Source organism: Callorhinus ursinus, unplaced genomic scaffold (assembly GCF_003265705.2).
Source record: "Callorhinus ursinus isolate GAN/ISIS: 27379988/994484 unplaced genomic scaffold, GSC_fseal_2.0 scaffold4, whole genome shotgun sequence".
Taxonomy (NCBI): Eukaryota; Metazoa; Chordata; class Mammalia; order Carnivora; family Otariidae; genus Callorhinus; species Callorhinus ursinus.
Genome location: NW_027397066.1, coordinates 67,171,120 through 67,184,951, shown reverse-complemented (window position 1 = coordinate 67,184,951; position 13,832 = coordinate 67,171,120). Strand labels below are relative to the sequence as shown.

The 13,832-nt window shown below is 42.0% G+C and overlaps 1 long non-coding RNA gene across 4 annotated transcripts; it reads left to right on the top strand.

Moving 5' to 3' along the window:
* Positions 1 to 580: 580 nt before the first annotated feature.
* LOC141372478 (uncharacterized) lies at positions 581 to 13,379 on the top strand. Of its 4 annotated transcripts, none has more exons than XR_012377742.1 (5): positions 581 to 602; positions 1,003 to 1,154; positions 1,669 to 1,797; positions 1,881 to 2,000; positions 10,634 to 10,974. It is a non-coding gene; the product is annotated as an uncharacterized lncRNA (long non-coding RNA). The 4 variants fall into 4 exon arrangements; XR_012377741.1 differs by lacking the exon at positions 581 to 602 and adding an exon at positions 12,422 to 13,379 and having other exon boundaries at positions 784 to 1,154; positions 10,634 to 10,924; XR_012377743.1 differs by lacking the exon at positions 581 to 602 and having other exon boundaries at positions 787 to 1,154; positions 1,630 to 1,797.
* The last annotated feature ends 453 nt before the right edge of the window (positions 13,380 to 13,832 follow it).

Below are 13,832 nucleotides of genomic sequence, written 5' to 3'. Positions count from 1 at the left end.
ACATTTTAGACTACACTATTATAACTGTCATTTACCTGGTAATTTCTATGTGCCAAGTACTGTTGTAAGTCTTTCATGTGACTAATTTAATCCTTACGACAACACTGTAGGGCCCATACTATTATTATTTCCATTTTACAGATGAGTAAACTGAGACACAGAGAAAGTAAAATAACTTTCCTAAAGTCATGTACAAGTTAGTTGCAGAGCAGGAATTCAGACCCAGGCTCTCCCATCTAAAGTGTGTGCACTTAACATTCATACAGTATTGTCTTAGTAGAATCCGCCCATTTTTTCCCCTCCTAAGTGTCCCTTTCCCCTGGCCTTGATCTTATCCCTAGCATCACATCTCATTCATTGACACTCTGCCCGTCATGTGAGCCAAAGTATGGCATCCAATGTCTTAGTAAAACCTTGGGTTTCACTGCACGTATTGCACTTGCTGCAGCTAAAAAGGTTGTGAAAGAGCCGCTGTCTAGCCAGCTGGCCGCTCCGGCCCAGCCACTGAGGTGTGCTCACAGTGGCTCATAGTCCAGCCTTTGTGTTTTTTTAAATCTAGAAACCCCAGTTTCATTAGTCTGTCCAAGCAAGCAAGCCTGAAGGTAAGCCCTGATTCTTGCTAATTAATTTGTAAGAAACTGAGTAGTAACCTCAATTTAATTTATTCTTATTTATTTTTAATTGAAGTATAGTTGACCAATTTAAGATTAGAGATGGCAAGATTGGGGAGGGGGCTACCTTTACAGAAACCAAAATAGCTATATCAGCAGTCCAGGACAATTTCCCCCTGCCCTCAATCAAGGTTTCTCCAGGTCAATTCAACTAAAAGGCAATATGAAGTGTAATGATGGGGGGTTAGCCCTAAAAGATTTTAAAATATAAAGAAATGGAAACACTCCGGCTCTAGAGAAGAAGGGAAAAGTAGATCAGTGGGGACCGGGTGAAAATAAAAATAGACTCAAATACATTTAAGAATTTAATATATAAGAAACGTTTTTCCAGTTCAGGTGACAGAAATCCCTGTATATCTAGTTTACACAAAAAGGAGTATTTAGTGACTGCATTCTCAAGCCACAGCGGGGATAGAACTGGCCTGAGGACGACCAGAACCAGAGACTCAGTACCACGGGGACTTGCCACCTCTTCTTCTTCAGGTGACTCTGGACTTCCTTATAGCTTCAAGATCCAAGCAAAAAGAGCTCTCTGCTGCCAACTCCGGGTGGAAAAGTCCCTGGGAGGGATTCTAATTGGTCCTTTGCCCACCCCTGTGGCCAGGGTGTAGTGTTTTGGTTTTGTTTCCATTTTCTCAGAAGTCTCAGGGAGAAGGGATGGGAGGCAGAGAAATCAAGAGCTAGTATAGGCTACCCTCAGGTCCCAGTGGGTAAGAGCAGTAACTTGGTGAATCGAACTGGAACAAATGGCCACCTTATGATTGATTTAGAAAAACAGTAAGCTGAATTTCTACCCATGTCCTTAAACTAGATTAAATTTTAAGTAAATGAAAAGATTTGAATGTGGAGTCTTTGATGGTGTCATCTGACTAGGCTGAAGGTGCCAGACTGTACCTGCAGGGCCTTTACATCAGGCTGGAAAATGTTAAAATTTCAGCAATTCCAATGTGTTGTCCAGTTTTCCTTTTAATTTTTATGTTTTGGGGTCGGCGGCCAGGGGAAGCTATGAACCAGCTCAACCATTTCTAGGATGCTTAACTTCCCCAAGGTCTTTCGAATGTCCTTTTGATGTGTGCTGTCAGCTTCAACCATCACCACCACCAAAAAAAAAAGACTTTTCTATTAGGTAGGTCAAAGTTTTGGTCAAGTTTAAATCTTTTCAAACCCAGCTGCCCTCTCAACAAATATCTAAACTGATATTTTTTTCAGGAAGGACTAATACAAGGCTCTCTTTGGCTTTATGCTTCCATGTGTAAGAACCTTCCCACAAAAGAATCGCTGAAGCTTTTGAACTACATCCCATTATGACAAAGGAAACACCAAGGATATGTAAGCATTATTATACTTGGTTTTCTTCGACAATTTCCAGTCATTTATAATTACATTGATAAATATATATTTTCTTTGGTAACTCTTAATGGAAATAAGGATGACAAGAACCTATCATTTATTGAGGGTTTTGTCACGTGCTGGCACTACTAAACATTGTCGATGTGTTATCTAGATAATTCCTTTCCACCATCTGAGGTATACGTTATTTTTGACTCTAAATGTTACAAACAAAGAAAGTGTGGCTTGCCCTGGATCACCCCATTAAGTAACAGAGCTTCACACCTGGATCATGCTGATAATTCTTTTTTTTTATCATTGTTGTTGTGTTTATTTACATTATGAGCTACCCTACAAGTGTTTGGGAAGAAGTTGATCAAGATTGCACACTGAGGGCGCCTGGGTGGCTCAGATGGTTAAGTGTCTGCCTTCGGCTCAGGTCATGATCCCAGGGTCCTGGGATCGAGTCCCGCATCGGGCTCCCTGCTCAGTGCAGAGCCTGCTTCTCCCTCTCCCTCTGCCATTCCCTCTGCTGTGCTCTTCTCTCTAACTCTCTGTCAAATAAATAAATAAAACCTTTAAAAAAAAAAAAGATTACACACTGAGCATATAATATATTTATATGCCTAAAATCCCGTCAAATGATAAAAAATAAAAATTTGATGTGATAAATTAGACACTTCATTTCCTTCATTTTGCATTTTAAAAATAGTCTTTTGAGTAAATCGTTACTCAAGTGATATGTGACCATGTGGAGTACTTGAAGATGTGGTCATTGTCTTTCAGGAGAATGAAAGTATGTAATGTGTAAAAACTTTGCTATGTAGAATTATAATTGTCACTCTAGAAGGAATGAGTGGTTTTGCTGTAGCTGAACCAAACATGTTAGATGAGATACATGCACAAAGACTGCAGGAGAAGCAGTCTAAACAAAACAAATGAAATTGTCAGCCCAAGTTAGTACACTGGTATATCTGGTGTTTAAAATTTGGTACATTCCACCTTCAAGTGTATGCTTTGTTTCTTCTGAGTATTTTTTTCTAAGTTTTTTTTAAGGATTTTGTTGATTTGAGAGAAAGAGAGTGTGCACCAGGAGGAGGGAGGGGCAAAGGGAGAGGGAGAAGCAGGGAGCCCCGGTGGGGCTCGATCCCAGGACCCTGGGATCATGACCTGAGTGGAAGGCAGATGCTTAACTAACTAAGCCACCCAGGCACCCCGTTTCTCCTGAGTATTTTAAATAATTAACCTGTTTTTGTTGTTTTAAGAATTTTGACTCGGGGTGCCTGGGGGGCTCAGTCGGTTAAGCGGCTGCCTTCGGCTCAGGTCATGATCCCAGGGTCCTGGGATCGAGCCCCGCATCGGGCTCCCTGCTCGGCGGGAAGTCTGCTTCTCCCTCTTCCTCTGCCTCTCCGCCTGCTTGTGAACTCTTTCTCTCTTTCTCTGTCAAATAAATAAATAAAATCTTTAAAAAAAAAAAGAATTTTGACTCAAATACTGTATGTTTTCACATACATGTGGAATCTAAATAAGCCAAACTCATAGAAACAGAGTAGATTGGTGTTTTGCCAGAGGCTGGAATGGGAGAGTAGGGGGGGTGGGGAGATTTTGGTCAAAGGGCACAAACTTCCAGTTATAAGACTAATAAGTTCTGGGGATCTGTGTATAGTACGGTGCCTATAGTTAACAGTATGGTATTATATACTCGAAAGTTGATAACAGAGTGCATCTTAAATGCTGTCACTACACACAAAAAATAATTATGTGAGAGGTTGGAGATACTAACTTTATTGTGGTAATCATTTTGCAATATATATATATATATATATATATATATATATATATATATATATTTCAAGTCTTCAGGTTGTACACCTTACATTTACATATGTTATATATCAATAATACCTCATTACAGCTGGGAAAAAATTTTTAAGTCAAATGTGTATGATATCTGGTATGGTGGACAGAATTAACACCCCACTACCCTACTCCAAAGATCCCTACCTCCTAATCTTTGGAAAGTATAAATATGTCATGCTACATGGCAAGGGGGAATTAGCATTGTAGATGGAGTCAAGGTTGCCAGTCAGCCGACCTGGGGAAGGAGAGATTATCCTGAATTATCTAGGTGGCTCCATTGTAATCACAAAGGTCCATATAAAGGAAAGAGGGAGTCAGGAGAATCAGAGTCAGTTAGATGATATGATGTAAGAGACTCAACCAGCCATTGCTGGCTTTGAGGGTGGAAGGGGGCCTCAAGCCAAGGAATGCAGGCAGCCTCTGGAAGCTGGAAAAAGCAAAGGAACAGATTTTTCTCCTACAGCCTCAGGAGAGAACTCAGCTCTGCTGACACCTGTTTGCCTACTGAGACCCTCTTGAGACTTCTGACCTTCAGAACTGTAAAATAATAGAATTGTGTTGTTTTAAGCCAGTGGTTTGTTGGTGATTTGTTCAGCAATAGGAAACTGATAAATCTGAAAATAGCATGGAACACAATTGGAAAACCGCCATCCTAGAGGACTCCTTGTGGATCACAGCATATGAACAATCTAAGTTAAATGTGTTATGCCCGTTGAAAGGATGATTTTATATTCCTGAAAACTGTAGAAATTAACTGCGACAAATGCCTACCATTTCTTTAAAGATTTATTTATTTATTTGAGAGAGCGAGAGAGTGGTGGGGAGGGCCAGAGGGAGAGGGAGAGAGAGTCCCAAGCAAACTCCATGCTGAGGGCAGACTGTGGCAAGGGGCTCTATCCCACAACCACGAGACCATGACCAGAACTGAAACCAAGAGTTGGATGCTCAACCAACTACACCACCCATGCGCCCTGCCTACCATTTTTATTAATTGCACTTTTCTCCAGTGAAAAGATTTTTTTTTTTACTTATTCTGTTAACAGCAGCTTAAGTAGAATGTAAAAGTCCTACCCCTGGTTGATTAAAAAAAAAACAACAAAAACCATACAATTACCATGGACACTGGAAGCTTCAATCCCTCACTCTGAGGAGTTTTACAAGCCATCTAGTCTATGAAATTTCCCCATACCTTTTTTTTTTCCTCTCTTAAATGAGCATAAAGTGTGTTATAATAATAAAGATATCTGTGTAAAACTATGAAAATGTGGGCCAACAGCAAGGGAAGTATAAAGAACTCGTTGTTATAATGCTGTACACTAAACGATTTGTTCCTTGTGGTAAAATATAATATTGTCTGATCACACACAAAATTGGAGGAAATCCACAGGCAGTAGCCTGACTCCTCACTCTGTATAAAGTGCAGTAACACCACTTGGATTCTGAATAAATTTGTAAGCACTCTGAGCATTAGGATAACAGCCTGTTGCCCATCCTAGAAATGATGAAGGAATTCAACATCATTTTGTTGAAATTTGCCAAAGCTGTTTGAAAGCTCCATGAAAATATCTAAATGCATTTTACTGAAGGTTTTGGATATACTTAGCCTGATGCTTGATACTGATGGAAAACAAAAGGTGGGATATTTGGTTCTTGTTTCCTGCATGGTTACATGAACGATGAGCCACTGATGTAACAGATGAAAGAGGGTATGAAAGACCAGTGCTCATAGACACTACAGAGAGAGAAGTGGGAGGTGGAGTTTTTGAGAGAGACCTGGTGGAAGAGGTCAGCCGTGAACTAAATGCTAACAGGGCAGGGTAACTGGGAATGTCTGAGATAGAAAGGGAGGAGGACATCTGGAGGAGGGCAGACATGAAGGTAGTCTTCTAGCTAAGGTAAACAAATTGAAGGCTATATCCCACACCATCTGGATATTTGAGCTCTTAAAACAGTAATGAGAAGCCAAAACAATAACAACAAACAAACAAACAAAGCTGCAGCAAATGGTTAGTACTCTCTACTTTCTAATCTGGTGTCCCTCGTGATCAGTGAGAGGCACTGATGACACCTGACCGAGGTGCGCACATGTGGCCATCATGTGGACAGAGCCATGTGGAGATCAAGTTCATAACCTCAGCCTTGTTAACACTGTTATCTGTGTAAACTAACCTTTGCTCCCTAGGGCAGATACAAAATGTGGATTTGGCCTTTGTCAAAGATAAGCTGGACACCAGTTAGAGTGGCAAGGATAGACTTTATTCAGTAATAACTACTGCAGTGGGGAAGAGGGTCCAGTGTGACCAGAGCTCAACTTCTATCCATGAAGAGGGGGTGGGTGTTTTAAAGCCAGAATGAAGGAGTAAGGAGGGGAACAAGTGGGAGTCCCAGCAGACTGGGTTTATTCATCAGTGCTTATCTGGAGGAGAAGTAGACTTCTAGTATCTTTGTGACAGGAGGTAGTGGTACAGGTTAGAGCAAGCTGCCCATTGCCTGGGTGGGAGATCCGGAGGTGCCCTGCCCGTCTGCATTTCAACAGGCAGCTCCGGGCTCTTGAGAAGGCAGTGCTGGGTGGTGGAAGGTCTGCATCTCAAAGGTGGGGAGATGATCTTTAACCTCCATGTATTTGTGGTCCTTCCAAATTTTTTCTTGTGGTTGACTTCCAGTTTAATAGCATTGTGGTCTGAAAATATGCACAGTATGATCTCAGTATTTATACTGGTTGAGACCTGATTTGTGACTCAGGATGTGATCTATCCTGGAGAATGTTCCATGTGCACTTGAGAAGAATGTGTCATCTGTTGCTTTCGGATGGAATGCTCTGTACATATCTGTGAAGTCCATCTGGTTCAGTGTGTCATTCAAAGCCCTTGTTTCCTTGTTGATCTTCTGTTTAGATGATCTGTCCATTGCTGTGAGTGGAGTGTTAAAGTTCCCTATTATTATTGTATTATTATCAATAAGTTTCTTTAATTTTATTATTAATTGGTTTGTATACTTGACTGCTCCCAAGTTGGGGGCATAAATATTTACAATTGTTAGATATTCTTGTTGGATAGACTGTTTTATTATGATATAGTGTCCTTCTTCATCTCTTATTACAGTCTTTGGTTTAAAATCTAGTTTTTCTGATATAAGGATGGCTACTCCAGCTTTCTTTTGATGTTTATTAACATGATAAATGGTGCTCCATCCCCTCATTTTCAATCTGGAGGTGTCTTTGGGTAAAAATGAGTCTCTTATAAGCATCATATCAATGGGTCTTATTTTTTTATCCATTCTGATACCCTATGTCTTTTGACTGGAGCATTTAGTCCGTTTACATTCAGAGTAATTTTTGAAAGATCTGAATTTAGTGCCATTTTATTACCTGTAAAGTCACTGTTCCTGTAGATTGCCTCTGTTCCTTTCTGGTCTTTGTTACTTTTGGTCTCTCTTTCTGCTCAAAGGATCCTCTTTAATATTTCTTGCAGGGCTGGTTTAGTCCTCACAAATTCCTTTAGTTTTTGTTTGTCCTGGAAGCTCTTTATCTCTCCTTCTATTCTGAATGACAGCCTTGCTGGATAAAGTATTCTTGGCTGCATATTTTTCCCATTAACATGTTGAATATATCATGCCATTCCTTTCTGGCCTGCCAGGTCTCTGTGGACGGGTCTGCTGCCAGCCTTATGTGTCTACCCTTGTAGGTTAAGGACCACCTGGAACCCCAGAGTTGGTATGAAGATTATCTTAACTTGAAGATATTTGGTTCAACAGATACAACAAGAAGCCCTCCCTTACCTGACTCAAAGGAGAAACTTCTGAGAAATTTAATTTCCATAAATTCCTTCTGGGGGTGGGTCTGTTCCCAGGAGAGAGACCAAGAGTAAACCTACCATATTTTCCCTCTCTAGGGAAATATCATGGTGGAAAGACCACCTACATCTGTATAAACAGACATCACCACACATTTTCTTATCTCCTATTTGTTCTCCTAAAAACCATTTGTCTTTCTTAGAGAAACCTATTTGTTCTTCCAGTAGAAGTCTTTTCTCCAGCCTCTCTTTCCCTTACTAACTTAGGCATATAAACTCCCAAATTCTAACCTTCCCTTTGAGTTACTCATCACAGCATTCTGGTGTGTGAACTGATGGAACACACAAATTAACTCTGCCTTTTCTCTGGTTAATCTGCCTTTTGTCCGTTAAATTCTCAGGCCCCCAGTTATTAAACCTGAGAAGGTAGAGGAAAAATTTTTCTTCTCCAGTTTCTCCCAAGAGAGGCACTGGTAGGAGATTGGGCAGCATCTCTTGCCACGGCTTCCCTGAGGTTCCAGCTTCTGTGAGGCAGCCCCTCTTTGGTCTCAGCTCCTCTGGGACCTTCCAAGGTGGGTTGTTCTGTCAGAGAGCAAGAACTTCTATCCCGTTCATGGTCCTTCTAGCCAAACTAAGAATCAAATTGACATGAAACAGATTAACAGGAGAAAAATCAAATTTAATAGCATATTTCTGGAGAATCCACATAGGCATGGAAATTCCAAAGACAGTCAGGCAACAGGAAGTATATATGTCATTCTGAACTAAGCAGAAGTGGGTAGGAGTCTGGGTCTTCAAAGGGAAGGAATGCAATCTTCAGGAAGAATGAAAAAAAGTCAATGTTTGGTAAACAAATGTTTGCTGGGCCACTCAGAAACAACCGGACCTAGGACTTCCATCAAACAGGCCTTGCTAGGTTCCTCCCTGTCTACTATGTGTAGTTCAGAGTATATGTAGTTGTCTATGGGAATAGCTCTCTACCTGGACCAGGGCCTCTATCTAAATTCTCTTTAGGCAGTTGTGGGGGGAGGTAAAGAGCTTTTCTTGAATCAGCTGGGTCTTGATTGCTTTTAACTAAAAATAATCTTTATGCTAAAGTGGCCCACCTTGGGGTGGCCTGCCCTAAGCCCCTACAGTTCTCACGGGTGCTGGTAGCTCTGGCTCTTGGCCTCCTGATACCACCTTCTCCCTCATAGCAGCTTTCTGCTCTTCCTAATATATGGCTTGCTTCTCCCTCCTTCCTCCCCGCATCCTCTCCTTGACTTTTCAACTCTTTCAACACTTTGTAAGCAGTTGCCTACATCATATTCCCTCAACTGAATTATCTAGGATGGGCTCTGTTTTCAAACTGCACCCTCTCTAATAAACAGATAGTCATGGTTTGGTCCTCCTCAGCTCCATCAGGGCCCCTCGATTGCCTGCCATCCTTAAACTCTCTACAGGAACAGGGAATCTGTTGGTGTTTTGAAGACAGCAGGAACTCAGGAAACACTGGCTGGCAAAGAAAGGGACAATCGAGCTGTTTAGCCATGGCATGTGTCCCTAGCTATGAGCAAGGAATAATACAGAGAAAGGAAAGATGGAGTCCAAATAGTTAAGGGGAAACAAACGGTCCCAGCTCCCAGAATTTTAACACTGCTAATAATCTCCCTCTAATCTTACTGCAGCAACCAGGACATCAATTTAAGACGCACGTAGATCACTGAGTTTGGTACCTGTTCAAGTTGCTTCATGTAACCCATATTTTTGAGGATCTGGTGTGTGCTGCAAAGGATATAAAGATGAATCTGGGGGCGCCTGGGTGGCTCAGTTGGTTAAGCGACTGCCTTTGGCTCAGATCATGATCCCAGAGTCCTGAGACCGAGTCCCACCTCAGGCTCCCCCTGCTTGTGCTCTTTCTCTGTCAAATAAACAAATAAAATCTTAAAAAAAAAAAAAAAAGAGGATGTTAATAATCAGGGTAAAAATCAGGGTGCTTTATGAAAATTAATAAATTCATACTGATACAATACTATTAATGAAACTAAAAACTTTATTAAATGTCACCAAATGTTCCAATAATGTATTTCTAATAATTTTTTTTTTGTTCCAGGAACTAAATGAGAGTCCATATTACATTTAGTCATCATGGCTGCTTAGTTAACTTTGGTTTCTAACAGTTTATTGGTCTTACCTTGTTTTCATGACCTTGACCTAAAGAAGACTGGTCAGTTATTTTGTAAAATGCCCCCACATGTTAGTTTGTCTCATATTTTCTCATGATTACACTGGAGTAGTCCATTTTTGGAAGAAATATCGCATGGTAGAATAGCTTCTCGTTGCATCATATCAGGGAGTGCACCACCACCATCATTGGTTATTGTTGGAGATGTTTCCTTTGACCACCTTAGTTCACGTGGTGTCTGCAGATCTTGACGTTGTGGTTAGTACTTTTCCATGTCCATCCTCTACTTGCTAGAAGTGAATCACCAAGTCTACTTAGTACATAATTAAGGGGAGACAAATTGAGCTCCACTTGCTTAAAAGCAAAGTATCAAAGTATTTGTGGAAATATGTTGAAACCACGACAGAAATTAATAAGTATTTTGAGGCAAAATTTTTGCAACTAAAAAAAAAAGAGAGCTAGAGGATCAAGATCTCGACTTTCATCCTTCTCCCCCTCCCCGTCCGTTTGGGAAGAAAGGAGAGCGCTGAGAGTCTGCAAGTGAGTGCTGCGCGCCAATTGCCCCCCCACCCCCCCCCTTCCCCTTCGATGGCTCAGTAACAAAGGATTCTGAAGCAGTGGTTTCAGACTCAGCTAGAGCCAGGGCTCAAGGTTTGTCCCCAGGATACTGTCTCCTGTTATCCTAATTCTGCTTCCGCCTGAATTGCTTCCATTCTCAGTCAGGGTCCCCCATGATGGTGGCCAGATGGCTGCCTACAGGATCATCTCACAGCCAGGCAAAACCATCCAAAAAAGAATTCCTCTTTCCTCTTTTTCAGGATAGCCAAAAGGAGAGATTGTAGTGATTGCCAAGGCCCTGGACACAAGACAAACCCTGGAGCTACACTGATTCGGGTCATAACCCCCCTTCCTGCATCACAAGGACTGAGAAAGATGACTAAAGATACTGTTGGGGTGGAGCGTGGGGAGGGGAAGGAGACTGGCTGCTGGCAGTACAAACAGGGATGTCCTCCACTAAGAGGACTGGCGGTCAGTTCCTCTGGAATAGCAGTGCTCAGGCCGTGCACCACCAAACACTATGCAGAGTGCCTCAGACAGGTGTGGCTCAGGTAATGAGAGCAGAAGACTTGTGGGAAGCCCAGCCCAGGCTAGACTCAACTACCTGTTGGGGCTGTGGGGCGGGGATGGGGGGGGGCACAGAGAGAAAGGGAGAGAGAGAACTTTAAGCAGACTCCTCGCTGAGTGCTGAGCCCACACAGAGCTCGATCTCACAACCTTGAGATCATGACCTGAGCTGAAACCAAGAGCGGGACTCAACGGCCTGAGCCACCCAGGTGTCCCAGGGGCTGTGTGTTTAGATCATTTGTCGAAGCCAGTGCTTTTCAACTGAAGGCAATTCTGACCCTCACTCCGCTGGGGACATCTGATTATGACTGAAGACATTTTTAGTTGCCATAATGTTACTGCATTCTTGTCTTATGGAGTCAAAGAATGTTAAACAGTCAAAGAATGACTCTCACAGACACAAAAGGCTGAAGTGAAGGTTTACCAAGTGATGGTGAGAACAGAAAGGAAAGAAAAAAGCTCTCTGGAGGGAGACGGGTCCCGAATGGATTGCCACTGAGGGCTGTTAGTGGCAGTCTTTTATTGAGAACTGACCAGGGGACTTAAATCTTCTTGACGCCTCTACCACTGATAGCACCATGTTTAGTTTTTCTTTGACGTTTGATAACTTTCAGTGGTCCAGCTTAAGTGTCATAGAGATACTCATCTCTGACGTTCAAGACAAATGAGGTAGTCTTCTTAGTCTCATTATGTTCCCTTATCTCTGGTTTTGTGCGCCTCAGCATTTCTCCACATCTGGGATTTCTGTGAGCCTGGTCACGTAGCCCCTGCAGGAGCCTCACCTAGCCTCCAGTCTCTCCCTGCCTATACCTTAACCCTTTCCTCACTCACCAGGTTGGGAGAGGGAGTTATCCTACTGGCATCTAGTGGGTAGAGAGGCCAGGAATGCTGCTAAACATCCTACAATGCACAGGACTGTCCCAACCACACAGAATCATCTGACCCCAAGATGTTAATAGTGCCATGGCTAAAAAATCATTGGTCTAGGCAATCAGAAAAAAAAGAGAAAAACAGTGATGTTTCCTTAAAATACATGCACGAATTTATGCCTACCCCTACCTAAGATGACAAAACTCCCCTTTCTGAAGATTTATCCTAACTCTAAAGAAAAGAAACCCACTCACCCCTCCTCCCAGAGTTACGGCTTTGGAAATTATTCCTTGTGATCTCCTTATTTGCTGTGAATAAAATTTCCTTTTTTGCCAAAAAGGAAAAACTGCATACTTGACATTCGCTGAAAGGCTTTTCCCCCTGGTTCTCTGACACACACACAGTAAGTGAATTGAGAAGTCACCCCACAGTGTAAGGGCAGATAAGGGGCTTCATTCTGCCTTTTGGAAACAAGGGAAGAGAACTTCCTTTCCCTTTTCTTTCAGAATTTCTTTCTCTGTTTTTTCAAACAAAAGATGTAAATCTTTTTAATGGCTAAATAAGCCTGTTGCCAGTCTCACAACTCAGAAATGTTTCCCTGGGGGCCCTAGGACCAGGAGCCATCTCTCTGAAATGTGATCATCAGGGAAGATCGTGCCCTACCTCCCAGTTGGCTAGGAGAGGGCGGGCCTAACTTCAACTATCATCTGACTTCAAATTGCAAAACCCACCGAATGTCACAGGGGCATCCACTCAGCTGCAAGAGAGCAAGATTTCCTTCTGTCTTTGCCAGATGGCCCGAGATGCATATCACATTCTGGCTTAATGCTTATTCAATAAAAAGATGATTTTCCTTCTCTTCTTTGTTGAGAGGTTTTCTGAGTTATGAACACATTTCATTTTTAATTTATAGTTCCCCAACAAATGCCAGTTTATTAGAATAGTTAAAAAGCAAAATCTGTCAGAGATGTGGACACGCATTTCTTGCCTTTTCCTAATAAGGCCATTTGACACCAATTAATTCTTATTTTCTTTTTATTTCGATTCAGTTCAAGATTAAGTTCTCAAATAAGTGGTATGTGATCTTAAAATCACCTTTGTTTCAAAGCACGTTTCACTATTTCATATTCCTTTCCAAGAAATCATTCTATCCATTTCTTTTTTAAATTTTTCCTTTCCTTTGTTAATAGGAGCTTTGCTTGACAAAAATAGCTCCCAGAGGGCCCCTGGGTGGCTCAGTCAGTTAAGCGTCTGCCTTCGGCTCAGGTCATGATCCTAGGCTCCTGGGATCAAGCCCCACATCGGGCTCCTTGCTCAGCAGGGTGTCTGCTTCTCCCTCTCCCTGTGCTGCTCCCCCTGCTTGTGCTCTCTCTTTCTCTCTCTCTCTCTCTGTCAAATAAGTAAATAAAATCTTAAAAAAAAAAAAAAATAGCTCCCAGAGCTGGGCTCTAGTAAGAAGTAGTGACCAGCCTGGGTATTTTTGGCAAATAAAATAAAAGGAGCTCTGGTTTCGCGTTTGGGAGGCAAATGTTGAATCTCTGGATGATGGACTCTGAAAAACAAACTGAGGGTTCTAGCGGGGAGGGGGGTGGGGGGATGGGTTCGCCTGGTGATGGGTATTAAAGAGGGCACGTTCTGCGTGGAGCACTGGGTGTTATGCACAAACAATGAACCCTGGAACACTACATTAAAAACTAATGATGTAAAGTATGGTATTAACATAACAATAAAAAATTTTTTAAAAAGTTGAATCTGAGTTAAAATAAACAAAATTCAATTGAGTAAATTTTAAAGGTCCTGTTGCCTTTATTCAACGATTCATGGATCAGAATCCCATCTAGCAGAGAGAAAGGAGCTCCAAAGGGCTGTACAAAATGAAAGAACTTTATAGGCAGAAGGCGGCAGGACAAGGAAGTTACTAGCAAAGAGTGGAGTTTTTGTGGCAAGGTCACCTCCCTTTTGGGGGACAGCAAGGGTCTGTCAGGCAGATTACCTCTCTAGTGCCAATCAGCTGATTCCAGA